General features: G+C 40.6%; 1 long non-coding RNA gene across 2 annotated transcripts in view; it reads left to right on the forward strand.

Moving 5' to 3' along the window:
* The first annotated feature begins 463 nt into the window (after window positions 1–463).
* The window catches only part of LOC106727986, a 16,564-nt gene continuing 9,445 nt past the window's right edge, over window positions 464–7,582 (forward strand). The window contains exons 1-2 of one of the 2 annotated variants that reach the window (XR_001364216.1): window positions 464–476; window positions 7,038–7,040. This is a non-coding gene — a long non-coding RNA (uncharacterized LOC106727986). The remainder of the gene's footprint in view (window positions 477–7,037; window positions 7,041–7,582) is intronic. The other variant, XR_001364215.1, reaches the window with a different exon arrangement.

Consider the following 7,582-nt stretch of genomic DNA (forward strand, 5'->3'; position numbering starts at 1 on the left):
GACAAATGGTTATACGACCCTGTCAATCTACCGAATATCACTGAATTGTATGTATGTGAATTATATCTCAGTAAAGCTGTTTTTAAAGAAAGGAATAAATGTTTTATGAGTGGTTTTAGTTAACCAAACTAACAGAAAGGGATGACAGAACACGATATGCCAATTATGCCCAATACTTTCCCGTGACCCATGGTGTTTAACACCGTCTGAAAATGATGGCCTTCCTTCTCATTAGGTGGACATTTCATCTACTATTGGAGTTATATATTTTGTGCTTAAAATGTATTAAAAGAGCACTTTCAAGGATACCTTGGGAGGTTTTTCTTGAGAGCCTGGATTGGCTGTAGTAAGTCAGCTGAGCCATGAAGAGTTAGGTCAGACAGTACTAACTGGCAGGCCTCTGGCTTTATCTGACACACAGACGGTTCATATGACCAACACTGTTTCTAAAAGTTGGATTTTTTCAGCCCTAGACAGTTTGGCTCAGGGGATAGAGCGTCGGCCGGCGGACCAAAGGGTCCTGGGTTCAATTCCAGTCCAGGGCAGTTCATACCTTGGCTGCAGGCTCCTCTCGGCCCAGGCCCTGGTCAGGGCTCATGCAGGAAGCAACCAATCAATGTGTTTCTCTCACATCGATGTTTCTCTCTGTCTTTCTCTCTCTCTTCCATTCTCCCTAAAAAATCAACAGAAAAATATCCTTAGGTGAGGGTTAACAACAACAAAAAACATTGATTTTTTTCACATTAAAAAAATCCAGATATTTGGCTTTTTTGGAAAAATCAGAAATCTAAAAGCTTGGGTCCACGTTTTGGCAGGGTGGCAATCTTCCCTACAGGGGGTAAGTGTTCTGTAGTTTGCTACAGTCCCCATCATTCCCTAATCATTCTATCTGACTGACCCACTGATGTCACCTGCCTGGAACCTGTAGTTGGGACCTTAGTATTTTGTGACTATGACCTGTGATTCTGAATTTTTCATCATCAGAGATTCCTTTCATAGGAAACATGTATTATCATCACACAGAACACAGAGTGGGAAACTGAACTAGAGGGGACCCTTGAGTGAGAAACAGAACCATTTTGGTGACATCATAGGTAGCGTGTACTCCTGATGAGGACCAGAGAATCTGTCTGTGCTGCACAGGACGTCTTATGGCCCAGACAAAAGACTAGAAAATAAGCTTTATTTATCATGTGTCTCTTATGTGCTGAGCACTATTTATTTATTAGATTATATTTATTAGATTATTTCATTTCATTATCACAGTGATCCTACTGGCCAGGATACTATCTCTCTTTTACAAATAATGCTAAGGAGGCTCAGAGACATCAGTGAGGTTTCCAAGGTCACACAGCTAGTATAAAAGAGCAACAATATTGATCCAGTTCTGACTCTGAAGCTAAAGTTTTCTCCACTAAGCCACATGACCTCCCAGTTATTAGCCTTGCTAATAAAATTAACACTGATCACATTTTCCCCCTAAGCATACCTCATATTTTCATGGGAGTCCTGACACAAGTTTATAGCCTTGCTTTCAAGGTTTTAGAATAGGATCCATACATGTTGTGGATATAAAATTTGGAAAAAGTTTCATGAAACAATACCTACCATTATTGTGATGGGATTCTGATTCTTTCCCCCTTAAAATCATAAATTTACTTCCAAACCCACCAATGGGCCTTGCCATTAGCAAAAACTGCACTGGAGCTACAGTAAATAAGCCCCGTTTACCATCAGGGGTGACATCCACCCTAACTGACAAGTGCTGGGGCTGCAGGCTGATTGGACAGGACTGAAGAGAAGAGCAGGTCGGAGAGGTGCCCAGCATCCAGAGCTCCCCAGCACACCCAACAAGGCTGGTGCCAAGGCTGTGGAACTGCCCAGAGAAAGACTCTGAAGAAGAGAGCCACGCTCTGCCAGGGAGACCTCAGATAAAACCTAGCATTCCAGGCCAGAGATCCAGGAAATGCAAAGAAGATGCCTGCAAATCCTGAGGCCTAGGAGAGAAATCCTAGCCGACCTGATAATACCTTTCTCACTCGGGTGAGGCTCTTCCCAACTCAGATTTGCTAGTGGGGAGGTGGATCCATTGGGAAGTCGGCCTCATATCCCAAGGGTCCAGTCCTTTTTGTTTAAAACAACAACAACAACAAGACACTGAGCACCCAAAATGGCTTGTGGAGCTAAATAGAAGGGGACTGCCTATCTGTACCTGTTGTTCAGAATAAAAAATAAAAAATAAATCAACAACAACAAAAACATGTAAGCTTTTCCTGAACGGTTGCTGTTGATCCTTGTTCTAGGTTTCTTTTTGACTTTCAAAGACAGAAATAAGGGAGTAGGAAGGTGATAGCAGGATTTAGTACAGTAACATAAGCACTACCAGCAAATCAATCCTTACATTCGGAAATGAACTCTGCCTTAGAAATAGTCATGGGATTTGACCAGTGATTTTGCTTCTAGGAAATATTTAGAAAATAATAATCAGAAATAAGTAAAAAACACAAAGATCTGAATATTAATTGCAGCATTATCTATATAATGTGGAAACAACCTAGATGTCCAATGAAAGGGGCTTGGTTAAATAAATTTTGGTCCATCCTTATACTGGGTTACTATTATGCCACTATCAAATTGTTATGAATAATAAGTTTAATGCCCATGTAATATTCATAATATCTTATTGTGACAAAAACAATTTCAGAAGGATACACTGGTTAAAAAAAAGTGTATAGGTGAATCCAAAAAATATTAAAAATATGAGAAGAATATATTTAAAAATATTAATAGTAGCCCGGCCGGCATATTCAGTGGTTGAGCGTCCACCTATGAACCAGGAGGTCACAGTTTGATTCCCGGTCAGAGCACATGGCCGGGTTGTATGCTCGATCCCCAGTAGCTGGTGTGCAGGAGGCAGCCAATCAATGATTCTCTCTCATCATTGATATTTCTATCTCTCTCCCTCTCCCTTACTCTCTGAAATCAATAAATATATTAAAAATATTAATAATATTCATTTATGGTGAAAGGTAATCATTTTCTCCCTATACTCTTCAATATTTGCCCAGTTTTGTTCAATTAATTTATATTGTTTTTTAAATTAGAATAAAAAAACTCTAAATTTTTTGTTTGTGTAGCTACAGGACTTGACTAAACATCTCTCTTGCACTTAAAAAAAACTGAACTTATTGGGGTGACATTGGGTAATGAAATGATATGGGTTTCAGGTGTACAATTCTATATAAAAATTCAAAAATTTTAAGAGAAGAAATTAGTTAATAAAAGACTCAAAGATTCAGATAATTTTTAAAAATTCAGACTTCATTACGCTAGAAACTCTTCCCTACAAGGAAATATACAACATCTATAAAGATCATGCATATTTACTCTAGCCCTAAAGTCGCCAAAGCATCTCCAAGGTGACTGCCCTGATAACACAAATCAGAATCAGGTAACTGTCTACTTGAGAACTTGTACCTCTCATCTCTACTGATGTGTCTTCCTTAGCTATTCCTTCTTTCTCCATAATTGGGTCCTGAATCATCATCTCTTTACTTCTGGGCTCTCATAGGGCCTCAGTGGCCAACTCCCTGTGGAGTTTTAACCTTTGTCTCTATGTAAACGACCCTAAGATTCCCTTTCAGTCTTAGGCTCTATCCTGGACCCCAACACTTACCAGTTTCTCTGGCTCACCGGTTTGCTCTCTAAACCACACCTCTTTCCAATTTCCTTCCTTGCCAACTTCCTACACTGCCTCCAGTTCTAGGGGTCTGATTCCCCTTCTTCTTTTCTCTCACATCAAATTCTATAACATCTATGTCACACTACTTTTGAATCACTTTGTTTTTTTCCCATTTTATTGCCCCCAACTCTATTCTGCCATTTATTGTTTGGTGGTTTAGAATGGAGGTTTTGGAACTAGACATCCATGGGTTAAAATCCTGGCCCTGGCACTAGCTAGCAGTGACACCTTGGGCAAAGTGAATTAACCTCTCTGAGCCTTAGCTGTTTCTGTAAAATGTATAGCACCCTTTCAAAGGGGGAGCTGTGAGTTTAAAATAGCTCATAACAGAGCTGAGCCTAGTATGTAAATTGCTTCAAATACTGTAAATGATCAACCGATTGTTGGCTGTTTATTTTAGGTTACTTTTTAAAATTGGCATTAATTTTTTCCTAATGAAACAAAGGCCACTGCTTAAAAACTTCCCATTTAATTACAATATTGTCTTCCAAATTAATGACTATCTTTACCAGCCTTCAGGGCCCTCCCTAATAAGGCAAAATTTCTCTCTTGCTTGCCCTCCCCGCTGTTTTCCTAATTTCCAATCAAACTGGACCTTGTACTGTCCTATCTTCAAGCCTCTGGTCACACTTTCTTTTGGTTGTAGTGTCCTCGCGCCTCCTCTCCCGCCTGTGACCCCTCCCACCCCCGCTGCTAAAATCCAACCTGTCCTTTAAAACCTTCCCAAACTTTATTAATTCTCAACTTGATGAGCTTTCTTTCATTTTTGAATTCTGTTGCTTTTGGTTGTTCCTTTCTAATGGCTTTTATGGTGTTATAAATATAACAGCAATATACTAGTATGTATTTTATAACCTATCTAAATATATTACAAATTATGTTGTCTTACTCATCTTTGTTTCTCCAGCTTTCCCCCATCATAGGTACTCAATAAATGTTAGGGGAATGTGAAGGTCATGTTCAATTTTCTGTACACACCTATCACATTGTTGATATTGTTTTAATACCTTATGTCCAGAATTCCCTTCCCTTCATGGATTAATTACATTCTAGAATGCTGACTTAAGCAGCATGGAGCAAAACATATGGTCATGTTATCGTTTTTGTTGGTCAAAATCAGTTGATACTGGCAACTTCATGTGGTTTAATTCTGTTTGGGTTGGCCCCTATCCCGATGTCGTTGGGCAATGTTTTTATGATCAGCTGTTTTAACAAATTTTCTTTTTTTGCTTTTTACTGTATGAGGTTCAGAAGCTTGTAAACACATTTGTTTTAACTCATGTATATTATTAAAAATCTTTAAAGTCAAAACAATAACGCCAAATTTCTAAATGGCTGTATTTGTGTGGCAACAAAGTTGCTTTTTGAGGTTAACACATATTTTTCCCTACATATTACTAAATATCACAAAAGCTTATAAACTCCCCCAAAATATTATCATCCTTGTGTAGATATTTACTTTGACACCAAAAACATGTGCTTACTGAATTTAATGAATTCAATCTAAGTTTTAGATTTAGATGAGAGCAGTTTGGATTGGCATGAAAGGACTCCAGATGTAGTGTGGGGGACATGGATTCCCGTGTGAGGCTAGGAGTGCTCAAACAGGGGAAGTAAAGCAGGCCAACCTGCAAGGCCCAGGAAGGGCCTCCTCTCCCGTCCCACGGTCACTCCCACTCATTGCTGTGGTTCCTAGTACCATCACTTTCCCTCTCTCCCTCCTCCCCCTCCTCTACCCCTTTTTCTCTCAACAATAGTTCCAGCTCCACAAACACAGAGCTTAAAGCACCTCATTCATGGGATTTATACTTGCCAAGTGGCTTTGGGGAACAAGCTTTTCTCAAGCCCAGACATCAAAAGGCACTCATTTAAGCACTTGAGAGAGAAATAGTAACTGAGGAAATTCATTATCTCATCCCAAGCAGAAAAATAGATTTTGTGAGGCTATCTCTATGGTTTCCTGCCTTTTAAAAGACAGTCTCTTGCCCAGCCAGCATGGTTCAATGGTTGAGCTTCAACCTATGAACCAGGAGGTCACAGTTCGATTTCTGGTTAGGGCATATGCAGGCTCCATCCCCAGTGGGGGACATGCAGGAGGCAGCCAATCAATGATGATTCTCTCTCATCATTGATATTTATATCTCTTTCTCCCCCTCTCCCTTCCTCTCTGAAATCAATAAACACACACACACACACACACACACACACACACACACACACACAGTCTCTTGACTATCTTTTTTTACCTTTCCTAAAGAAATGTAAACTTTTTGCAGACAGAAACTATATCAGAGGGTGGCATATCATCTTCAAAAGCTATGTGTTTATTAGTGACAATTGGAAGACTCAAAGAACATTTTTATGTGGCTATAAATTCTTCAGTGACTAAAACTGAACTTCGTATCTTTTTAAAGGGATTTTTGGGTGGAGCAAAAATAATACAAATGAGATTAGAAGAGGAACTACTAGAGCAATGGAAGGAAAGGATGCCAGAAAGGGGAAAGGGGAAGGCTAAAGAAGTGGAAGCCAGTGCCAAAGTGGAAACTCAGAAATGCTCCTTGAGTCTGTCTAACATCTGAGAAAGGTACCTGAGGGAGTTGATGGACCTTAATTGCAAGGGTTAGATGCTATGTACATCCAGAAAGACTTATAAGAAAGAATTTACATGACAATCTCCAAAAGCTGAAAAATTTGGAGAGAACCCAAGGCAGAAAACCTGCATTTTTCTAAAGAGAGATGCCAATCACATCATAGCTTAGAGCTACAAGACTCAAGGACAGCTGAGCGGAGCAAAGTCAGTCTCCGAAGGAAGGAAAGCTATTGTCTTACTCATTAGCCAATATCCCAGCTCCGTTAACACATTCTAAGTCTTAAATGCGCTACTATAGACACATATTAGTGTCACAAGCCTTAGGTTAACATTTCAGTTGTAGGTGAGAAAGAACTGATGTTTAGACACCTGAAGGAGCTCTTTCAGATGAAACTTTCGCTTACTTAGAAAAATCCTAAATTCAATTCAATCCCTTCCCCTTCCTCTCTTCTCTCCCTTTCTATTCATTGTCTAAGAAATTAAAACACACACACACACACACACACACACACACACACACACACAACCAGGTATTAGGAAGATGGTAAAATTAAGGGCAACATGGAGCTTCCTTTATCAGAGTGAGAAGGCAGTGTTGTTCAGGCTGTAAGTGTCCACGGATGGGGGGCCGAGATGGGAGGGCAATTGGAAACTAATATTTACTGGGCATTTGCCATGTGCTAGGCACCATTACTATTCTCAAAGCAAGTCCTTGGAGTGGGTGCTACTTTCCTATTTTACAGAAGAGGAAATTAAGGTTGCCTAGGGCCCTAGGCTAACCCAGTTAGTCCCCCTGGCTCCAAAGCCCTTTTCATGATGCCCTGCATGATGTCTCCTTCTAGTCTTTACTTTGGCACTAAAAACCAATATTCACAGCCCTGGCCAGTTTGGCTCAGTGGATAGAGTCGGTTTATGGACTGAAGGGTCCTGGGTTTGATTCAGGTCAAGGGGATGCAGGCTCCAACCATTGTAGGCTGGTTCCCTGCCCTGGTCAGGGCATATGTGGGAGGCAACAATCGATGTATCTCTCTCACATCGCAATGTTTTTGTCTCTCTGTCTCTCCCCCTCCCTTCCACTCTCTTTAAAAAGCAAAGGAGCCCTGGCCGGTTTGGCTCAGTGGATAGAGCGTCTGGCCTGCAAACCGAAAGGTCCCAGGTTCAATTTCAGTCAAGGGCACATGGTGGGGTTGTGGGCTCGATCCCCAGTGGGGAACTTGCAGGAGGCAGCCAATCCATGATTCTCTCTCATC

The sequence above is a fragment of the Myotis brandtii genome, unplaced genomic scaffold, assembly GCF_000412655.1.
Source record: "Myotis brandtii unplaced genomic scaffold, ASM41265v1 scaffold513, whole genome shotgun sequence".
Taxonomy (NCBI): Eukaryota; Metazoa; Chordata; class Mammalia; order Chiroptera; family Vespertilionidae; genus Myotis; species Myotis brandtii.